General features: G+C 34.7%; 1 pseudogene; it reads right to left on the bottom strand.

The window, feature by feature from the left end:
• Positions 1 to 24,089: 24,089 nt before the first annotated feature.
• Positions 24,090 to 24,687, bottom strand: LOC140608546 (V-type proton ATPase subunit E 1 pseudogene; annotated as a pseudogene).
• Between the last annotated feature and the right edge of the window lie 470 nt (positions 24,688 to 25,157).

Below are 25,157 nucleotides of genomic sequence, written 5' to 3' on the forward strand. Positions count from 1 at the left end.
TTAAATCTTTTATTGGAGTTCAATTTGCCAACATATAGAATAAAACCCAGTGCTCATCCCACCAATTTAATCTCTTAAATACAATTCTTCTAATATCCTATCAATAAGGTTTTTGTACCTCTTGGGCATACAGAAGAACCTGGACGGGAAAAATAAGGAGAGAAACTTACTTTGAATTTTCATTGCAAATTCCATTACTTTGATGCCCAAAATTATTACAAAATCAAGCTATATAAACTACTTTTCAACTATGCTACACACATCCAGGCTTCTTTCTAGCTCTACCTTGAGTAAGCTACTTACACAATCTTAGTCGCCTCCTCTGTAATAAAAATATCACAATTGTACTAAATCCATTTTAAAGACTTACTAAGGGACAAATATTAATTAACTTGAATGAGACAGTTGGAGTGTTAAATTCATATTCTCATTGAAAACAAACCAAAAGAAAACAAAACAAAGATCCCCAAAGCAGCTATGTTGACAATTTTAAGTGCAAAAGAAGACAAATTTGCAAATGCATGACAATCATAATGAAAATATCTTTTTCTTTTTTGTAATGTGAGACTTGATTTTGGCTATTTTCTGAGCTCCAGTGGGAAGAGGCCATGCAGATTTCCTGAGGCCCTTCAGTGTTCCTTTCCCTCACAAGAGAAAGAAATCAAGTCTTTTAATACAGTCAAGATCTCAGTCTTCTAAAAAAGCTTTAGCTCAGTGATTGATTATATAATTGGTTAGGTGACAGAAATGCTTTCTTAAAATATACATTGAAATTATTTATTTTGGGAGCTTTTTTCCCTGGTTTGCTCACTACTCAGAGGTTATGCTTGTTTTCCCCATTGGCACAGGATCATTTATTTATTTCATAACATCACTGAGTTGCTATTGTATTATCTCTATTTTCAGTTCAATCCAACCAAGGGGAAAATTTAATCAATGGTCCATAGATCATTGCGTCCTGATGCCATAGTCATGTAGCATTAATGATTAGGGAAGTCTTCAGTTCAGCCTTCAGTCTTAGGCCTCCAGCCAGAATCTTTCATGCCCCATTACCTTAGAAGTATTATCTAAATACTTCTTTTCTCCTCTGTATTTAATGTTTCTCTAGAAAGTATGTCTTCAGGTTTTATTTTTTAAATACAGTGGCTTAGGAAAGCAACAAAATCCACCAAGTCATCTATTGAACATCCTTAGTCTTTAATCTCCCCACCATATTACCTCCACCCTCCACCAATAGGCTTATTTTTTGAAGAAACTAAACTACAGACTCTCATTGTCATAGCTGGTGAGCTCCATTTTAAAAACAGTAATTAAGTGACAGTCTGAATGGGGAGATGATTTTACCCTACTAGTTATCAGGATGCTAGTAGCCAAGTTTATAATTCCCAATGGGAAATGAGAGGATCCTTTCAGAAGACACTGACCCAAGAAAAAAGATATTCAGATGCTGACATATGATATGTCCAAGAAAATGATGGTACCTGGATTGTGAAAAGACTGAATCAATGAACAGTGAAGCCAACCAAGTTGGCAAAGTCATCTCACGTTGATTGCCTTTAATACTTCATTCTTAAATATAAAGACAGCTGAGGGTCACTAAACCTTTGATGGAAGCTCCAATAGAAATGATATTGGAAAAGAAAATGAACTCAAGGGAAGCAGTCAGAGAGAAAATCAACCTTAAAAAGAAAAAATAGCAAAACCAAGAACAAATTATAATTGATATTACCAAAGAGATATTACTATATTTAAAATCTATACTTTAAAAAAAAGATTTTATTTATTTATTCATGAGAGACACAGAGAGAGAGAGGCAGAGACACAGGCAGAGGGAGAAGCAGGCTCCATGCAGGAAGCCCGATGTGGGACTCCATCTGGGGACTCCAGGATCACACCCTGATCCTTAAAAAGAAAAAAAGCAAAACCAAGAACAAATTATAATTGATATTACCAAAGAGATAAGAGAAGATACTATGCACATAAGTTTAAAAAAATAGAATCAGAAAAATAAGGTCTAGTAAAATATAAAATTGCTTGATTAAAAAAAAAGATAAATGTTCAGAAGAGACACTTGTTGATATGATCCAGAAAATAAGCTTAAACAGATAAAGAAATGGAAAAAAGGAGAGAAAAGTTAGGAATATCAGAGGATAAATCCAGGAGCTCACTACCTTAATGGAATTTCCAAGAAAACAGAATTTGAAAGAGAGAAAAATTATCAAAGAAAAAATATCAATAATAAAAAGCTATACAGCAACACATTATCATGTGAATTTAGGTATCTGATATAAAGAGAATTCTAACAGCTTTAAGAGAGAAAAAAATCATATACAGAGAAATAAGAGCTTAAGAGCATCAGACATCCATCATTAGACAAACAGTGGGAGCCTTTAAAAGGCATTGGATAATGCCCTAAAAATTCTGAAAGAAAATATTTTCCAATCTTGAACTCAAAACTCCATATTCTCTGTGTGCATTAATCAATTGTGAATTTTTAAAGCATTTTCAGATATGCAATTTCTTTAAAAGTATATTTCTCTTGTACTTATTTTTTTCAGAAAGCTATTAGTAATTATATTCCACCAAAATAAGAAGATAAACTGAGAAATCACAACAACATGGGATCAAGAAAACACAAGAGTCTCAGTCCCAGGAAAGAGATGTGAAGGAGATTCCAAGGTGACAGCAAAAAAAAAAAAAAGAGACTTTTTAGAACAAGTCTAGATTGAAGTAGGAGTATAAGGGGCCTTACAGAGGGGGCTCCCCAGTAATGAAAATGGAAAGAATGCACTAAATGATATATGTGGCCATATTAATAGGAACTTTTACAATTTCTTCACAGCTCCTTTTGGAGATGAACTAGAGATAGCTAATTAAAAAGCAAGCAAATTGTAATAACAACTATAAATGGATACTTTCTACACTGCTAAGAGTGGGAAACATCATATTTTTGGGTTATATAATAAAAATAGCAGCTAAAATTCTTTCAGAGTTTCCTACACATCAAACATATTTTGCCTCTGATCTTTGAACTCTTGTAAGTAAGAATTACCATTATTTTATAGATAAGAAAATTAACACTCAAAGAAACTGAATGAATTGCCCTAAGTCACACCATTAGCAAGAAGTGAACTGGAATTTGAATCTATATTATAAAATCTATGCTTTAAAAAAAAAAAAGATTTTATTTATTTATTCATGAGAGACACAGAGAGAGAGAGGCAGAGACACAGGCAGAGGGAGAAGCAGGCTCCATGCAGGAAGCCCGATGTGGGACTCCATCTGGGGACTCCAGGGTCACACCCTGATCCTTAAAAAGAAAAAAAGCAAAACCAAGAACAAATTATAATTGATATTACCAAAGAGATGAGAGAAGATACTATGCACATACGTTTAAAAAATTAGAATCAGAAAAATAAGGTCTTAGTAAAATATAAAATTGCTTGATTAAAAAAAGATAAATGTTCAGAAGAGACACTTGTTGATATGATCCAGAAAATAAGCTTGAACAGATAAAGAAATGGAAAAAAGGAGAGAAAAGTTAGGAATATCAGAGGATAAATCCAGGAGCTCACTACCTTAATGGAATTTCCAAGAAAACAGAATTTGAAAGAGAGAAAAATTATCAAAGAAAAAATATCAATAATAAAAAGCTATACAGCAACACATTATCATGTGAATTTAGGTATCTGATATAAAAAGAATTCTAACAGCTTTAAGAGAGAAAAAAATCATATATAGAGAAATAAGAGCTTAAGAGCATCAGACATCCATCATTAGACAAACAGTGGGAGCCTTTAAAAGGCATTGGATAATGCCCTAAAAATTCTGAAAGAAAATATTTTCCAATCTTGAACTCAAAACTCCATATTCTCTGTGTGCATTAATCAATTGTGAATTTTTAAAGCATTTTCAGATATGCAATTTCTTTAAAAGTATATTTCTCTTGTACTTATTTTTTTCAGAAAGCTATTAGTAATTATATTCCACCAAAATAAGAAGATAAACTGAGAAATCACAACAACATGGGATCAAGAAAACACAAGAGTCTCAATCCCAGAAAAGAGATGTGAAGGAGATTCCAAGGTGACAAAAAAAAAAAAAAAAAGAGACTTTTTAGAACAAGTCTAGATTGAAGTAGGAGTATAAGGGGCCTTACAGAGGGGGCTCCCCAGTAATGAAAATGGAAAGAATGCACTAAATGATATATGTGGCCATATTAATAGGAACTTTTACAATTTCTTCACAGCTCCTTTTGGAGATGAACTAGAGATAGCTAATTAAAAAGCAAGCAAATTGTAATAACAACTATAAATGGATACTTTCTACACTGCTAAGAGTGGGAAACATCATATTTTTGGGTTATATAATAAAAATAGCAGCTAAAATTCTTTCAGAGTTTCCTACACATCAAACATATTTTGCCTCTGATCTTTGAACTCTTGTAAGTAAGAATTACCATTATTTTATAGATAAGAAAATTAACACTCAAAGAAACTGAATGAATTGCCCTAAGTCACACCATTAGCAAGAAGTGAACTGGAATTTGAATCTATATTATAAAATCTATGCTTTAAAAAAAAAGATTTTATTTATTTATTCATGAGTGACACAGAGAGAGAGAGGCAGAGACACAGGCAGAGGGAGAAGCAGGCTCCATGCAGGAAGCCCGATGTGGGACTCCATCTGGGGACTCCGGGATCACACCCTGAGCCTAAGGCAGATGCTCAACTGCTGAGCCACCCAGGCATACCAAATCTATGCTTTTTCTAAATAAGCATGCTTAAAATATATATATATATATATATATATATATATATATATATATATATATACATGTTATACACCTAAAATGCAGTATTGCCCAGGTGGCTGGGTTTCTCAGTCGATTAAGCATCTGCCTTTGGCTAGGGTCATGATCTCAGGGTCCTAGGATCAAGCCCCACATTGGGCTCCCTGCTCACTGGGCAGTCTGCTTCTCCCTCTCCCTCTGTTCCCCACTCATACTCTCTCTCTCTTGCTCACACTCTTTCTCAAATCAATAAATAGAATCTTTTTTAAAATGCAGTATTGGCATGCTGATATATAATACTGCTTTTGCCTTTATTTGTGTTATGTGTACATGTGATATAATGTATGTATATTATTTCTCAACTAGGCTACAAGCATTTAGTAAAGAGGAATTATACATTCTATGCTGAAAGTTACTATTAAGTGAAATATTCTTATTCTTACATGTTTCCTTAAGACTTTCCTTTCAAATTATTTTTAAATTAAAAATGAAGTAGATGACAAGTTTAATATCTCCCTATGCTAGGAAAGATATAGTTACACAATGGATTTCCAATATGAACTTGATCTTGGATATCATTAGATCAAATACTATAGTAGAATTTCATTATAAGTGCCAGATTTCAGAAATGTGTACATACAAGGAATAGTCAGAGAAGAGAAAGAGCATCCGCAAAGTTTGATGCCAAAGACACTAAGTGAGGGTTTCTAGGAAGAATTAACCAACTGTTGTAACAACTCCAATGGATTCTACAATATGAAGGCCAATAGTAATTTCAAGAACTGTCTCAGGGAGAAGGGTAAACAAGGTGGAAACAATACCGAAGTGACTGTTTTGGACTCCCCATTAGAATGTAAGTACTATTATGAAGGATAGGGAGTTGTTTCTTTTCTTCCTAACATCATCTCCAGTACCTGTTACAGTGCCTGATAGATGAGGTGCTCCATAATTCCTTTCGTTTAGTCAATTTTAAGCACAACTATATTCAAGGTCCCATGCTAAATACCTGAGTGTTGGGATTTAACCAGAACAAAACCCAGAAATACATACAGTTTATCAGGTGATAATGAGTTCTATGGAAAAATTTAAGGAGGGAAAGAGAATAGGAAGTGCAGGAAGTTAAAGGGGTAAATGAGAATTGACAGTGAGCGTATCAGGGGATGCTGCTTTAAGACAGTTATGTTCACACAAAAACATGATGCAGGGATCCCTGGGTGGCGCAGTGGTTTGGCATCTGCCTTTAGCCCAGGGCGTGATCCTGGAGACCCGGGATCGAATCCCACATCGGGCTCCCGGTGCATGGAGCCTGCTTCTCCCTCTGCCTGTGTTTCTGCCTCTCTCTCTCTCTCTGTGTGTGACTATCATAAAGAAATAAAAATTAAAAAAAATAATAAAATCTTTAAAAAAAAACATGATGCAGCTGAGAAGTCATAACAAAATCTGTGGGAAGAGCATTCTAGGCAGAGGGAGAAGTAAATGAAAAAGTGCTGATGTGATGCTGTGTCTGGAATGTTTGAGAAATAGAAAGAAGCAAATGATTGATTACTATAATTATTACTACATTTTTTCCCACTTTATGAGGTACTTTCTAGATCTGTCTTGCAAATAAAGAAATGGAGATTCAGAAAAGTCACCCAGTAAGTTACAATGAGGTTCCCTTCCACAAAATAGCAATGCTTATGAGGGGCCAGAGTTTCTCAACTGTGGCACTATCGATATTTTGGGTTGGATAATTCATTGCTGTTAGGGGTTATCCTGTGCATCACAGGCCTTTACCCACTAGATGCCAGTAGCACCTCTCTCCTCCTTACCCATGCATGACAGTCAAAATTTCCTTCAGATATTGTTAAATGTCTCCTGGAGGTAGAGAGTCTGAAATCATCCCTAGCTGAGAACCATTGCCAAAGAGTAATGCAAATAACAGGGAAAGGCATCATTCTAAATGACTGACAGTTAACTTAGGCCCTATTTTTAAGACCAAATTAGTTGCAGCACAATGATGATATTTAAGACTGTTAATGGTCATTTTATACATAATTGATTGATTCTGCTATGAGGTAATTTGAATCCGTTGTAAAGATAACCCCAAACATTAAATTGACTAGAATAGGCTTATGGTTTGCATTACTCAACAATGCTTTACGTGCCTGTAAAATTGAAAGCACACCATGGAAATTCTGAACAGTTTTACTTAATTCTAGCATGAGAATATTTATGCACACATTTTATTAGCCTAATTCATTTTGTTAAAAAGCATAAAAGATATTTCATATTCAAAATTTTAAGACAAAGCTATCATTAGACTTTATTAATTTTCCAAAAAAAAATCAATCTCTGTGTAATTAATTCATAATGAGTATACCCTCACTTCACAATATCTTGATTTCTCCAACTACAATTTATATACCCAACAACTAACAGAGTTAGTGTGTTTTAAAATACCGTCTATGCCAATTTATTAAGGGTGTGGCTTGGTAATATTTTAACTTTGCCTTAAATTTCTTAGTACAGAAATACATCATTTGAATTAAGGAGGTTCAGCTTGCATTATTTAAGTAAACATATGTAACTTTTTCTTGCCTTATTAGGGCAGATACCCAGCTCACCACTGGGCCCATCCTTTCCTAAGTGATGAATGAATGTTATCATGGAAGTGTTTGAGCAGTGCAGTGGGTAAAGCAGCCCCGACCTTTGCCTGCAAAGGTCAATTGAGAAAGTGCAGTTCAGAGGCTTTTCAACTGGCCTTCACAGAACACATTTCTTCCCTGGCTTCCTGAGGAAAGCCTGCTGTTGCTGGGCCAGTGGGAGTTTATAAGCAGCTTTGTTTTCCCCCCAGACACCAAGAGCTCGCCTACCAGATTGAAGACACACAAGCATGTTAGAGAAGGGATTGAGCACTGGAGCTGTTGTTTACAACATTATTTAGACTAATTAAAAATTATAATACATAAAAACTCATGGAGAGCTTAGCAAAGAGAGTGAAGTTACAACTTTAATGCTGTTTAATTAAGCACCAAATCACGAGCACTTTTAAAAAATATTTTGGGACTCTGATAATATTTATATTAGAATGCCTACTGTTAACCCATCACATTCCTACACGTAGAAAACAACTTTTGAAGCGTGTCATTTGTGCTTTTAAAGTTGTTTTTAAGAGCTCAACACAGTGAGGCATCTTTCTTTACACTAACCTGATTTATCCACTGCAGAGTTGATAAAGTCAGAATCACACAGGGCAATCATCTCATATTTCTCAAAATTTGGGCTAATGGCCTAATGATATGTACCCAACTAATGTTTTATTTTTCTCCCTAAAAATACTTATTACTTAATTTGAGGCTATCTAGTAATGTTACCCTTTGGTTATTTAAAAAAATCCGAATATTTGAATTAATACAAGACATCTCATCATTTTAACAAAGTTTTTGATAATTGCTATTCCTCTCTCTTCTTTCTTTCTCTCTCTCTCTCTTTTTTTTTTTTGGTTGTTGTTCACCGATATCTCCTAAAGAAGAATAAAGCTGAATGGAACTCTGCATCATTGGCTTGGAGACTTTGCTTATTGAAGATCATTTTTTTAATATGCCAAAAGCTGATATTTAAATAAAACCATTTCTCTAGTTTCATTATATATCTATGAACTAACAAAACACAGAGAAATTCAATACCAGTTGTGAATGGAAAATAGGATTTTGAGCAAAGGGAAGACTTTTGGTGGTGATAGTATTATGAGATACTACACATTCCAATGACTCTCGTAAGTCCAAGAATTCAAGCACGGCATAGTAAGTTCAGATAAGATCCACAAGTGAATAACTAATTTTTTAAGCAAGTGCAGCTATATGACTATTGCAATAAACATGTTTATTACCAGCAGGATGAGGCAATTTTATAGCCTTTTTATTAAACTCTTTCTTTCCATTTACTTACCATTTTAAAATCCATGTAAACAAATGAAATATATTTCAGTAACAGATTGCATGCATACTTTTTAGAATAATTCACAGTCTTTTGTTCATTTTAGAAGAAAGAGTTTAAATCTGGGGTGCTTTTGGCAGTTAATGAGACTCATTCTTGATAATGGTGCTTAGTAAAATTAGTAAGTAGTTTCTTTTAAGATGCTTAATTGCAAATTATTTTTCAACACTAACAGAATGTGCTCAAAGCCTTTGTTTCTGTACTTTTATTTTTTCTTTTTCACCAACACTGCAGAATTAAAGTATGTTTTATCAAAACTTGAAACAGGGAAATGCAGTTTACTTTTCTATCATGATATTGTTTAAGTGAATGTGAATGACTATGTACTGGTGTGTATTGTGTATGTGTGTGAGAGAGAGAGAGAGAGAGAGAGAAAGAGAGAGAGAGAAGAAGAAGAGACAGAGACAGACAAAGAGACAGGGACAGAGGCAGAGAGACATGGAGAGAGGAAATTAAAGTTTGCAAAATTCCTTGAGAAGTACGGGGATCCAATAAAGAAACTCACTAAAATGAGATAGTACTAGCATTCCAAGAAAGTAATTCACCACATACTTTATGGCATAAGTTGTATTTCTGAGAAGAAAGGAAAGAGAAGTTGTTCTCAAAGGTTGGCATGAATGTAAGGCACCAAATCAGTAAATGCATCCAGAGGAAAGATTGCCTTCCAAAAGCTGGACAAAAGAATGAGATAAAGTAATGAGGTGTGACTGACATTTCATACTGAGATTCATCATGTTGTCACTTTAACAATCAAAAGTCCACTCTCTTGGGGGTATGACAGAAATTGTGAAAGAGCTGGTTGATTTACCTCTGCTATTTATCTTAAACAACAGGAGATGTGGGAGTTTTCTGCCCCGAATCTATCTTTACTCTAAGGCCCTGACTAATCCTTTAGACATAGGGAAGGCATCACTAATCACAGCATTCAGCTTAGAAGTTGAGTCGCCAGGAATGTGTTGACCAATTAATGGAATATTGTGATTTTAACCTATTCATAAATACAATAAAAGTAACATCTTCCCCATTTTAATCTATTCACCTACTTTTTTCTGTAACATAGTCACGGTTATCTATTAAAAAGAAAAAGGGAAGTACCTAGAATAATTTCAAGATGATTCAAATATTAACTAAGAGTCTGATCTTAATCCTTAATTAAGGTTGCTGTTGCCTTAAAATAAGGCTGCCTACAACACTTTGAGTATAGCTAATATACTCTAATGAATGAGCATGATATAGTATAAAGAATATTGTCAAAGAAAAATCCCATAGACTATTTAAAGGGATTGAATCATCTTTCACCTTATTGCATAATAACCTTGCATAGAATTCAATTGAACTTAAAAGCATAATTTGCTTTTGTCCTAATATTAAGTACTTAGAAATGTTTTCTCTTTATTCTGATTGCAAATTAGATCAGTATGCTCACAGTTGATTTCCTTTCACATAGTGGAGGGCTTTTCTGTTCATCTTTCAAACAAAAGTGAGAAATCAGTGTAATTATAGTTCTATGACACTTTTGTAGTTTGGAGAGATGTAGATAATACTTTAGTTAATACCTGAAAAAATTAATTATCTATCCCATTAAAGAGGTTTCCCAGTAATTTCCAAATGTAGAAACCATTTTTCCGTGTCATCCTTCAATTTTTGCCTCTATTTTGTGCCATCCACACCATTGAATAAAAAAGCTGATTAAAAAAAAGAATGGGCTTCTATCATGTGCCATGTACTATACTACACATTCTGAAAATAGAAATATGAGATAATTATGTGGGTTATTGAAGGCTAAAGCAGTTATAATAAAATATTTTTGATGCAGATTTCTAGTTAGCTTATACGTGCATTTTACTTTTATTCACTTTATTTGGTGGATGTCTTTATAAATATGTTAGTATAAAAATGTACAGTAAAAAAATTAAAAAAAAATAAAAAATAAAAAAATAAAAATGTACAGTATCCTGCCATAGCATAGTCACAATGATTCATGCAAAAAATTGAAACAATTCTTTTTTTTTTTTTGAAACAATTCTTATTGTATCTTTTCCCTTACTTTTATTGTATACCAAATTACTCCAAAACTTAGTGTCTTAGAACAACCCATTACATTACATTCATAGATCCTATGGGTCAGGAACTCAAATAGGGCATAATGAAAGGTATGGTTTTTGTTTGGTTTTGCTCCATGTTTGCTGAGGTTCCAACCAGAAGGCCTCCAAGACTATAAGTAACTTGATGGCTAGGGCTAGAACTATTTCAAACTTACTCCCATGTCTAGAATTAGGCTAGGATAATAGCAACACTAAGACCACTGTTCAGAAGATCCACATGTAGCATGTTTATGTAGCATGGCTTCCTCACAGCATGGCAGCCTTGGGGTAGTAAGATTTCTAACATAGTGTTTCAGGGCTCCAATTGCAATTGCAATTATATATATAGAAAAATGGGTTTCATAATACCCTCAACCATTTAAAAATATCAAACTGGTCCTCAAATGTACTTAACTCCATTTATAACTGGCATTTGCTCACTCTCTCAGTGTGCACAAATTTTACCCTGGTTTAATTTCCCCCCTATGTGGACGTGGCCTTTTATATTCCTTGGTTCTCAAGTGAAACACACTTATGATGGTGAGGTACCAAGCTAAAAGTTTAATTGTAATCAGTCATTGACCTCAGTAAACTTTCAGTTTGCAATGACTTTGAGTGAGCAGAGGACTAAACCCTGAGATCTGAGATGGCACCATTAACCTACCAACATCCTGCCTAAAGCAATGGCTTTACTTAATTTTTTTTCTCTATATATCAATAATTTAACTGTGCTAACAATCAAAACCATGGCTTTTGGGAATATGTAGCCAATTCTTTCTTTTTCTTTTTTTAAAAGATTTTTTAATGTATTTATTCATGAGAGACACAGAGAGAGAGGCAGAGACATGGACAGAGGGAAAGGCAGGCTCCTCACAGGAAGCCTGATGTGGGACTCAATCCCAGGACCAGGATCACACCCTGAGCCAAAGGCAGATGCTCAACTGCTGAGCCACCCAGAGGTCCCAACGTAGCCAATTCTTGGAAGTAATTTTTGCACTTCCTCATACGTTTGACTCTGCAGGCGCATACGTGCATGTGTGTATTTATTTATTTATTTATTTATTTATTTATTTATTTATTTTTAAAGAGTTTATTTATTTATTCATGAGAGACACACAGAGAGAGGCAGAGACATAGGCAAAGGGAGAAGCAGACTTCTGTGGGGAGCCCAATGTGGGATTCGATCCCAGGACCTTACATTAAGCCAAAGGCAGACGCTCAACCAATGAGCCACCCAGGCATCCCGCATGTGTGTATTTAGTAATTTCTCAGTTACTTTTCTCATCACATATAGAATTAAAAAAGTAAATAAAATCCAGTCTCTGCAATTACAGCCCCATATGTGTGTGTGCTTTGTTTGTTGATATTTGAAAGTAGTTTTATAATTTATCTCCCTATATTGACTATAATCTTTACAAGAACTGGACCATTCCAGAATCAACCTATCTTTGTCCTAAATCAGTACTTGTTTTATAGAAATAATTAAATGCATATTATTTACATTGAACTAATAAATATTTACATCAATTCAAGACAGAAGGCCAAGGCTCTATTATCTTTAGGGACTGGTCAACTATTAGAAGCAATAATATAATTATTTACTTTTTTTCCTGAGTAGAAAAATGAAAAAAGCCAATTGCAGAAGGCACATAAATCTCATGGGTAACTTAAAAGACACAAGGTCAGATTTTCAAAAGGAAATAAATGTAAAGATGCATATGCTCAGGCAAATTAAAAACATGATTAGCATTATGGCTATAAAATCAACTTTGTGCTAATGTTCCAAGTATTAAACAGAAACTATTTAAGGACATTTTATTTGCCAGCATACAATAATAGATTGACATTTGATGACAGCATTTACACTAAATTCATTTTCGCAATCAGTGTTAACATGAGAAAGGATGATATCATGCAAAAATAAGATGGAGCTAAACTGAAAGCTATCACAAAGAATTAGCTAATTCTGATGCAGAAGATTAAGAGGTAGAAAAAAAAGAAAAAAGGAAAAATGAATTCTAATTGAAGAGTCTGAGATACTATCTCTTAGAGTAGTTATGTAGACAGAATAGGAAAACGTAAAAAAAGTCAATTTTTTGTGAAAAATTAGTTTTGGGGAACACGCAAGTGGGAATACCATTAAAAACTGAAAATATTTGACTAGTGTTGGGCTAAATATATAAGTAACTGAGATAGTCAGATTTCTAAGATGTGCTTTACCCTCCAATTCCCGTTTCTTGGGTATTCAACAGAATAGTAACCTATGTACTTTGGTGAAGAATTTTGCAGGTGGAATTAAAACTACTAATCAATTCAGTTTAAGGTAAGAAGAATATCCTAGATTATTCAGGTGGGCCCATTGTAATCACTAAAAGCAAAAGAGGAAGGCAGAAAAGTTAGATAGAGATCCCTGAAGAGAGAGGCAGAGGACAGGTTAGGCAGAAAGAAAGCTCAAGAGATACTGGAAACATGACTCAACCCACTGTTGCTGACTTTGTACATGGAGAGTGGATGCAATGTTCCAAGGAATGGAAGGAATCTTGAAAAACTAAAAGCAATCCCTGGCCAACAGCTAGCAAGGAAATGGGAACCTCAGTTCTACACTGTTTGGAAACGAATTCTTACAAGAAGCTGGATGATCTTGGAGGAAGGTTCATCCCTAAAATTCCAAAAAGGAATGTAGCCTGCTGACACAGTGATTTCACCCTACGCCTAGACTCCATACCTTGAGAGCTCCTAGATAATATATGTGTATGGTTTTAAACACCTAAAACTGTCATGATTTATTATGACAATAGAGTTGCTAACATAAAAGTGATTCAATGACTATTAAGTGATAATGTATCAAGCACACAGAAAAAAGAGACTTTATGGTTTAAGATTAAGCTTTGGGAGGCCTACTTAAAAATGAGGAAATAACTGGGGAAACGGCTTAGTGAAGCCAAGCCAAACAAGGTGGAGACTACAGAATGCATGGATGGTCAGTGATCAAAAGGACAGTTGACAGAGGACCACTTCAGCATCATGCAAATAAAAGGAGCTAAAAACAGAAATGGATGATCAATAAGTTTAATGTTATAGAAAAGTCAAGCAGAACAAGAATGAAGAAAAAAAAATCACTATGTGAGGAAGCCATTGAAGCTGGAAATCAAATTTCAAGAATAAGAAGGGAGTGGCAAAGAAATAGTTTGTGACAAGAATAGATTGCTTGCTTTAGAAGAGTTTAGATATTATTTGCATAAACATGAGTTTGAGCAAAGACATAAGAAATAACTGAAATAAAAGTGGCATCAGTATGAAAGATGACCCTATTTTACAAAAAAAAAAAAAAAAAAAAAACCCTGTCAATATTATAACACTAATTTATGTTTCATTAGTATATTAGGTAAAAGTGAAACCTACTAATTCTTAAGTGCTCACAAATGCATAGGGGGAAGCATAGAGGAAAGATAAGGGGGGAAACTTGGATCCTGACACATGAGCAAGTCCTTAACATTCCTAAATTTCAGCTGCCTCCGCAAATATACAGGGCGAATAATACATACTTCTCAAGCTCATCATAATGACTACATGAGAATGTATATGCGCAAAAATCTGAACCAGCCTAGGGAGACCCAAACCCAATATCTTATAGTAAGGGTAACCTTAGCATCTGTCCCAGAGGAGGTTTGAGAACTTAGAATATGAAATGGTCTACATCCAGCTTTTGGTGTGGATAGTTTCTCTACTTTTCAATACTTCCTAATAAATAAATGTGATTATCCTCCTTAATCACAGTGCCATAGCCATCAATAGTACTGCTATGTCTTCATATTTATTCTCTTTGCTTCCTTTCTTGTGAGTTACTGTAAATAGCCTTTCCTTCACCCAAGGTTGCCTTGAACAACTATGTAGCTTGTGATCTGCTCAACTCCAAGGGGTACCATTTTCATCAAAATCTATGATGCAAATTGCATAAAATTGCTGGGCCTTCACACTTAAGATTATAACACAATCTATTACATTATAGACTTTCTGTTTAAACTGGTCGAAGACCAGCTGTAGGCATGTAGATTAAAATGGCAAGACTGGTTTCTTGATTAGATTTGAGAGAAAAAAACCTTTTTTTAGATTGTTTATAGTAGAATTTAAGTCTCCTTGATTATACTTAAGAGAAAATTAGACTGAGAATAAAGCCTCTCTTAAAGACTGTTTTTAACTAACTGTGGACTGCAGTTGTACAAATATGATCATATACCTAAATGAAACTCATCTCATCACGAGTTGATGTCGTTTTGAATATTATGATGATTATATTTCAAAATGTTAAGTACTTATTAAAATATCTACTTTCTGAAAGATGCTAGGTTTTTTGTTAGAGTTATATTATCAAAACATTTTTTGATAACTGTAGATTTAAAATTAAATAGTGATAATATATTTCAAATATTCTTCCAAAGATACTTTTATTTCAGATAATCTAGGTTTAAATTGTTTACATAGGCTTTGATTCTGTAGGATATCATCTAGAATTTACTGTTTTAAGAATCACTCTTTAGGAACATTAAAATACTCTCTAATAAGTAGAATTTCATGCTATTATTTGTGCTGTTTTCACTTTTTAAAATAGAAAACAAATAAGATTATCCAAAACATGTGTATTATACTGTACCAATTTAAGCCATAATTATTACTAGACTTTAAAATTGGTCTTTAAAATAACAAAATCTTTCTATTTGCCTAAGTAAAGCATGAATTCTATTTAAGCAATTTTGAATGTCAATTGCTAACTTTATCAATCACAATATTTTATTTATGTCATTGAACCTTCTTGCATTCTGCTCTTTCTAGCATTTTAGCAAGTCATGCTATAATTTTTTTGAGGGGGGATATAGGTATTAATTCAGTATTGCTTTGATATAATGTTTTTAAGGTCTCTGAATTCAGAATGAGACTTCATAGATTCTCCATGGATTTTATGGTGACTTATACAAATTAATTTTCTATATTTCCTTCCTTGTATAATAGACTTATCTTGAGTTGATGTAACAATTAAATAATTTAATACATTTGAAAATAACTAGAGTAAAATAAACCCATAATTTATTAGCTGTTTAGTAACACTGTTACTTTTTTTCAAATAATATAAATCTTAAATATATATATATATATATATATATATATATATATAAATCTTAAATGAACTTGGTGCTAATTCTAAAAGAGTAAGTCACTAGAGTCCACTCTAAGGAAAACATATTCTTACGATGTTATTCTATCTGGTAAATATGATAGACCAACCTGACATAGATATGCCACTTTCCCACTCCAAACACACAGGAATATTGAATAAATAATAAATTAAAAGAATTAGATGAATAGCTAACGTTGAAGAAAAAAAAAAAAAAACTCTTTAGCTAAAATGCCATGAAAACATGAGGAATTTAAAGCCAGAGCCATCAGTGGGAATTTCCATAGTGGCGAATGTGGGATGATTCATAATATCAACTTTAAAGTATGGGTCTGAGATTATAATGCCTACAAGAGTGGTAGCCCCAAGCTCAAGCTACTTGGAGAACAAAGACAGAATCCATTTTATAAAGCCAAGAGCATCAAAGGACTGCTCTCTTCATCAAAGGGAGACAAAAATCATTATTTACTTGAACAAAACATGACAAAAAAAAAAATCTATCACATTCACAGGATTCTAAGAATAAAAGAATAAACCATGAGATGATAAAATTGAATAAAAGAATAAACCATGAGATGATAAAATCTAGAAGGTACCATTTATGAGTGTGAGGATGTAGCAGAACCCAAATGAAGACAACATGAAAACTGTTTTAGAAGTAGCAAAACCAATAGGACACCAGTAGAGACCAATGTAAATATGCTTTGTAGAAATAATCTCACAACCCCCAAACATAATACTCTTTCAGAAAGCAAAGTGTTCTGAAAATAAACTCTTTAAAATTTTAAAAACACGAAAGAGAACACACACAGAAATGGACCATCACAATGGAAAGCTGTCACACACAATTAAGAAGAATTAGCATGATAATAATGCAGATAAACACTTGTAAAGACCATTTAAAATAAGCATGTTTAAATGCTTCAAGAGAGGTGCCTAGGTGGCTCAGTTGGTTAAGCATCCAGCTCTTGATTTAGGTTCAGGTTATAATCTCAGGGTCATGAGATTGACCAGTGCTGGGTGTGAGGCCAACTTAAGATTCTCTCTCCCTCTTTCTCTGCCCTCTCCTAACCACCACACACATATGCTCTCTTGCTCTCTCCTTCTCTCTTAAAAAAATTAAGTAAAATAAAATAAAATGCTTAAAGAATAAAATATAGTATACAAAAAATAATGTCAGACCACATGATATGAAACAGAAAGAAATGACAGAGTAGAAACAAGCAAATATGGCCTCTAGGAATTATACTTATATATATACACATATACACGAATATATATAGATTTCGTGTGATAATCAATTTCATGTGCCAACTTAACTAAATCATGCAATGCCCACATGTGTGATTAGGCATTATTTCTGGGCATGATTGTAAGAGCACTTCTGAAGAGATTAATATTTGAAGTGGAAGACTAAATGGAGTACATTGCCTTTCCCAATGTGATAGGCACCATTAAATATGTTTAGGGTCTGAATAGAATAAACAGGTGGAGGAAGGGAGGATTAACTATTTCTTCATAACAACTTGAACTGAGATATCAATCTCCTCTTCCCCTTCGGTTCTCAGACCTTGAGACTTAGATCATTAGCTCTCTGACCTTTAAACTATACCACTAGCCTTCCTGGGCCTCTAGCTTGCAGACAGCAGATTATGGGACTTCTCAGACTCCATAACTGCATGAGCCAGTATCTTATAATGAATCTCTTTATGATATCTTATAATAAACCAATATCTTAGAACATATATATACATATATATATGGATATATGGATATATGGATATATAGGTAGATATACACATAAATTCTCTCTACATCTATCTTTATCTATCTATTGGTCTATCTATCTTGTTGGTTCTGCTTCTTTGAAGAGCCCTGATTAATACATTTAATGTGTCCCTGAAATTTTTTTAAAAATGCATGATAGGTAGTAAAGTGGATTATATAAGTGAAAAGAGAATTATTGAATTGTTTTCTTCTAGTCGTTGTTAGAACAATAAAATTTCATGGGGTTCTTTCTCCCTTCTTTAAGTTTACTCTTGTAAAAAGAGAAATTTAGAGGGAATATGATGAGTTCAAAACTTAACATAAAAACTATAAAAAGCACCCAAGTAAATAAAAGCAAATGTATTGTGCCCATGTGGAGGGAATATAAGAGTAAAGAGGGGAACTTTAGTATCAGTGAAAATACATCATAAAATAAAAATATAAAAGATGAAAATTTTTATTTGCTAAAAAAAGAGAACAATAATTCAAGAAGATAGAATAATTACAGATACAAATGCAACTAGCATTACAGCCATGAGCTATTTAAACATACTAATGAAAATAAATATACAAATAACTATTAATTGGAGATTTTACACGCATCTGAGAACCTGCAGGTCAAGGGGGAAAAAAAGCAAAAAAACTAGAAATAAGCAAAGAAATAAGTAATATGTAATAAACAACGAACTAGAAAGCAAATGCCATGAGAAACAAGAAATATATGTTGTAAATTATATATGATACATGTTGTATATACACCATATATGTTTCACATATATAGAGATATTATCCAACTTCCAGACTTCTTTAAAAGAAACAGTAATCAAGACAATGTGGCAGTGGCCAAAGAATAGGCAAATAGGTCAATGGAAATAGACAAGAAATACACCTATACAAATATAGTCAACTGATCTTTGATGATGGAGCAGAAGCAATTCAATGGAAATAGGATAGTTGAATCCTTCCTCAATGGATAAAGGATAGTTGCCATGGACGGAATTGTGGGCCCCCTTAATCACACATTGAAGCCCTAACACTTCTGATCATGTTAGTATTTATGATAGTGCCTTTAAGAAAATGATTAAGATTAAATGAGATGCGTGGGTGGCTCATTATGTTAAACATCCAACTCTTGATTTTGTCCCAGGTCATGATCTCAGAGTTATTAGATCATGTCCCACGATGGGTTCTACACTGTGCATGAAGCCTGCTTGAGAGTCTCTCTCTCTCTCTCTCTCATTCTCTCTTTCTCTCCCTCCCTCCTCCTTCCCTGTATGCCTTCTCTCTCTCTAAAAAACAATTTTTAAGTTAAAAATTAAAATTATAAAACATTTTAAAAAGTAAAAAAAAGATTAAGAAAAAGATCAAATGAGATCATAAAGGTAGAGCTCTGATTCTATGGGATTAGTGTCCTTATAAGAAGAAACACTGGAAAGTTTGCTCTCTCTCTCTCTGCATGTGTATACAGAAGAAGTCACGTGAGTATACAATAATAGATTAGCCACTGAAAAGCCAGGGGGAGAGATCTCACCAGAAACTCACCACTCTGACTCCCTGACTTGGACTTCCAGTCTCCAGAACTATAAGGAAAAAACAAAACAAAACAAAAACAGGGATCCTGGGGTGGCTCCGTGGTTTAGTGCTTGCCTTTGGCCCAGGGCTGGTCCTGGAGTCCCAGGATCGAGTCCCATGTCGGGCTCCCTGCATGGAGCCTGCTTCTCCCTCTGCCTGTGTCTCTCTCTCTCTCTGTGTGTCTCTCATGAGTAAATAAATAAAATCTTTAAAAAACGAAAACAAAACAACTAAAAATCTGTTGCTTAAATTTAATCTATTAATAAAATGAAATCTGTTTAAACTGAAAAGTAAAAATCTGTTATTTAGACCACCCAGTCTAGGGTATTTTATTATAGCAGCTTGAGGTAACTAAAACAATAGTCTTTTCAACTACTGGTGCTGAAACAACTGGATAATTATGCAAAATCAGTCAGTCAATCAATCTAGACACAGACCTTACACATTCAACTAAAATTAACTCAAAATGAACCGTGGACCTAATGCAAACTGTAAAACTATAAAACTGCTTAGAAGATAACACAAGAGAAAACTTATGTTCACATAAGTTTTATTATGTGAACTTAAGTTTTTTGATGATGACTTTTTAGATACAAGAGCATAAGCACAATTCATGAAAGAAAACAAAATAATAAGTTGGATGTTATTAGATCAAAAACTCCTGCTCTGTGAAAAACATAGTTAAGAGAACTGCAAGACAAGCCATATACTAGGAGAACAATCAGTGCAAAATGCATATATGATAGAAGGATGAGTATCCAAAATATACAAAGAACTCTTAAAACTCAGCAATAAGAAAACAAAAAATCCAACTTAAAAGTAGGCAAAAAATTCAGAACAGTTCTATCACCAAAGAACATATACTGAAGGTAAATAAGTGTATTTTAAAATCTTCAACATCTTGTGTCATTAGGGAATTGCAAATTAAAACAAGATACCTCAGGGATCCCTGGGTGGCTCAGCGGTTTAGGGCTGCCTTCAGCCCAGGGCCTGATCCTGGAGTCCTGGGACCGAGTCCTATGTCGGGCTCCCTGCATGGAGCCTGCTTCTCCCTCTGCCTGTGTCTCTGCCTCTCTCTGTGTCTCTCATGAATAAATAAATAAAATGTTTAAAAAAATAAAATGAGATACCTCTATACACCTATTAGAAAAGCTAAAATCCAAAACAATGATGATAATAAATGCTGCTGAGGATATGAAACAATGGAAACTCATGGAAACTCTCACTCATTGCTGGTGGAAGTGCAAAATGTTACAGTTACTTTGGAAGGCAGTTTGGTGGCTTCTCATAAAACTAAATATGTACTCTTACCATATGAAAAAACAATTACATTTCTTGGTATGTATCCAGACTGGTTGAAAATGTGTCCATGCATTCGCACAAATGTATATAGCAGCTTTAATTACAATTGTCAAAATTTAGAAGCAACCCAGATGTTCTTCAATAGGTGAATATATAAATAAACTGTGGTACATCCAGACAATGGAATATTATTCAGCACTAAAAAGAAATGAGCTATCAAGCCACAGAAAGTCATGGAGGAATCTTAAAGGCACATTACTAAGTGAAAGTAGCCAGTCTGAAAAGGTTAAATACTGTATAATTCTAACTATATGACAATCTGAAAAAAGTAAAATGATGAAGACAGTAAAAAATAATCACTGGTTGCCAGTAAGTCCCAGAAATAAAATAAAAAGTCCAAACCAATAAAGAGTATAACAGCAATAAATACTGATCAAATAGAAAGCAAAGAGAAAACACACACACAAAGAAGAGAATTTTATGAGACAGAATAAAAAGCCAACAACAAATCTAAATATATCAGTAAGTATAAGGAGCATGGTAGATTACATTAGTGTTCAAAAATATTTGCTTTCCCTTTGTTGCACTGATATCAAGCTTGGCCAGATGAGTTGTTGAGTAACACAGATGATTGACTTGTCAAAACAAACTCAAATGGGTCAGACATCATACTCAACATCAGGTTCCACTAATAATTTCAAGGATATAGATAATTAAGAGACTCAGATAAAGTGAAGAAACTTCTAAGTCGTGCTGAGCAGCCCCTGGGTTCTTTCTTTCCCAAGGTGGATGTTCACTCTTGGCCAAGAATAGACACAATCTCTAAGTGAGGTATGTGGGTTACTACCTTGGATATCAGGGTATCCTGATGTTTATGAAACATCTCCAATTTCCCACCAGCTAGTGTGACATTTTCCAGCGAGCCATACCCCATAAATCCATAGATTTTTTTTTTAATTATAAGCCATCTTTAGCCAGGAGCACCCCATTAAGAATCTTCCCTAGATAAAGACTTCTTCCTAGCGAATATCATTAGCTTATTAACCCAGAGATTCAGGTATAATGTTATCAAGGAGATGTGAGCCAAGTATCTCCTTGGTAGCAGAGTGATTAGATCACAGGCTAGATTTTTAAAAACCTTCTTCTGTATTTATAATGCTATTCTTTTGGGGAGGATTATATTTCCCAAGGTCTGTTCACCTGCATTGCTTTGGTCAATAAAATGTGAGTAATTGTGTAGTCTGTCACTTCTGAACAAAGTTTTAAGAACCAGCCTATAGTTTGCCATTCATCTCTTTCACTCTACCAAGAGAACAGCAGTATCCTGGATAAAGGTTACACTGTTGTCCTTGGTTCTAAGTGGAAAAGACGTGATAGACAGTAGAATGAGCAGGAATTAAACTCTCTGCTTGAAGTCACTGACCAGCTTGTTTGTCATTGCATCTGATCAGAGAGAATGAGCCAGAGCAAAATGTTAGCATGCTAGACCCTAAACAGAAAGACTGAGACAAAGTCCTGTGGCCATAGAACTCCAAGAATATTATTTTAATTATTTTATCTTATTCAACACTATTTTTTTCTGAATTATGCTATAATACATTTAGGTTATATACAGAATATCAGTAACTTATTGTACTGATAAGATCACAACAATTAATAGTCTAAACTAGGAATACCTTTTGGTCAAGTAGTGCTGATAGTTAAGCCATTGTTACTTTCAAAGAGTCTCAATATTTAAGCTCTTGTACCTGAATGTATAAAAATCTACTCATTGTATATACAAGAAATCTTTATGATGTAAGGTATGCATGAAGAGTTAGTAGAAATAACTTGGTATATAATAAAACTATTACAGTAAAATAAAAGGAAGACTCCTGATTTTTAACTTTTTTTTCTCAGCTCTGAGAAATATGGGTAATAAGTATGTACAACTGTTTTTTTTTTTTTTTTCCCATAATGAACCTCTTTGGGTTTCTAGGGAAATGCTCTTGTGTATCTGTTTGGGTTGTAAGAAGATCTTTATAATTTTTTCAATGAAACCTGGAATCTACACAATCACTCATATAAAAGGAATAGGCTGTGACATGTGTACATATTACAGATATAATGTGGCCATTCATTAAATCCTACTTTACCTCCGAAGGCAAGTTTATATTAACATCCAGAGTACACAACTATGTATGGGAAATGATTTCAAAATGGAAGGAAAGTTTTTCCTCTTACGATTGTTTGACTTAATTCTAGTGACAAAAACATCAAATTAAGATTGGCTAAAAATAAATGCTTACTTTTCTCATGCATAAATGCAGGCAGAAAGTTATTGGTATGTGTACTCTACAATTACTGGTATGAGAGGTGTAGTCTTTTTCACACCTTTTTCTTTTCATGTAAACCTTTTGTTTTTAAGCACATTCATGGAATAGATTTTAAATCATATTTACAGATGAGGAACACTTCTAGGTCCAAACAGGTTAACAGTGAAGCTACTACTGCTGGAAGGAATGCATACCTCTCATGCATTTCAAGTTTAAGGGGCCGAAACTTATGTCAGAGAACACCATATACATCACCCTCTAGATTGGAGAGCTGAAACCAGGGAAGGAGAAGAGACTTGGTGAAGTTCACGTATCAAGTATCACTTGCTACTTTTACCATCATGCTACATAAGCAAATGGAAGTTCTTTTTTTTTTTTTAAATTTTTTTTAAATTTTTATTTATTTATGATAGTCACAGAGAGAGAGAGAGAAAGAGGCAGAGACACAGGCAGAGGGAGAAGCAGGCTCCATGCACCAGAGCCTGATGTGGGATTCGATCCTGGGTCTCCAGGATCGCGCCCTGGGCCAAAGGCAGGCGCCAAACCGCTGCGCCACCCAGGGATCCCCAAATGGAAGTTCTGCTACTTTTCGATGAGTTGGAAGGAGGTTTCCTCATCATATAAGTGAAACTTCCTTTCATTGTTTTTTTTTTAAAGATTTTATTTGTTTATTCATGAAAGACACACACACACACACACACACACAGAGAGAGAGAGAGAGAGAGAGAGAGAGAGAGGCAGAGACATAGGCAGAGAGAGAAGCAGGCTCCATGCAGGGAGCCCGACGTAGGACTTGATCCCGGGATTCCAGGATCATGCTCTGAGCGGAAGGCAGGTGCTCAACCACTGCACCACCCAGGGATCCCATCTTCCTCTCATTGTTAACAATTAGGCCACAGGCATTAGCTATAGAAGGGTATCCACTGATAAATACAGAGTATTAGGGAAGTGAAAAGGAAGTCACGCAGACATCTCATCTCTTCAAATACCAGAAACTTCCACATCAGAGCAGTAGAGCAGTGGATCAACACCTTTCTCCACCTTCCAGTCCAAAGAAGGCTCCCTGTACTTCTGGCAATATCTGCTGGGTTTGAGACCTGGCTGGCTTTCTAGAGTATGGAAACTTTTATTCTATGGTCCCCATTATAAATCTCAACTCCACCACTACCTCCTAAGGCAAGTAGTCTTCTTGATCAGTTTGGACATCAACATCTTTTTGGTGGCAATTTTTTACGTAGGAATCACTTTTGGCACTGTAGCCTTTACCAGAAGGAAATCCTATGTCCTGAAAGGTACAATCACCTGGGACTCCAACAGTTGGTACAAACCCTGAAGGACCAGTTCATCCAGCAGCACTTGGTACCTGGTTGTATCTTTTATCACTTTGCAGAGCTTCTGTTTCACCATTTAGTAGGTTTGTAATCAGGTCACCTCTCACTCTGAGGATTTTGGGCTTTGCCTGATTCATCAAATTGGACAGCCGAATTTTCTTTTGCTATTCAAGTTGCTTTTCTTTCTTCTCATAGTATTTCATAATCTTCAGTCTTTGGGTTTGCCCAAGATGGCCTTTCTCAATGTTGAACTCTTCCTCTGCTTTCATATCTATTTCATTGGCTTTCTTGTTGACTTCTTGTTAAAAAAAAAAAAAAAAAAAAAAGCCATCATACACTTAATCTGCTTTTGCACATCAGCGTCACTGAGGGTCATAGTGAAGGTGATGCTAGGCCGGTGGACAACTGGCTCTGGCTCAGGTTTGAAAGGGGTGGTTGGGGGCATCTGGGTGGCTCAGTTAAATGGCTGCCATTGGCTCAGGTCATGATCCCAGAGTCCTGGGATCGAGCCCCACATCGGGCTTTCTGATGGATGGGCAGCCTGCTTCTCCCTCTCCAATGCTTGTGCTCTCCTGCTTTCTTCCTCTCTCCTCTCTCTCTCTCAAATAAATAAAAGTTTAAAAAAAAAAAAAAAAGCAAGCAAGAAAGAAAGAGGTGGTGGAAGGAAGAGAAAAAGAAAATCCAGTGCAGATTTTGGCTTCCTTGCTTAATAACTTCAGCTTCTGGTTCTTCTCAATTTTTGAATCATGGTTTCCATCTCATGGTCCCAGAGAGCTGCTCCAGCTCAAACCATCACATTTGCTTCCAGCCAGAAGGAAGGAGAAAAAATACAGGAAAAGGACATTT

Source organism: Canis lupus, chromosome 18 (assembly GCF_048164855.1).
Source record: "Canis lupus baileyi chromosome 18, mCanLup2.hap1, whole genome shotgun sequence".
Classification (NCBI taxonomy): Eukaryota; Metazoa; Chordata; class Mammalia; order Carnivora; family Canidae; genus Canis; species Canis lupus.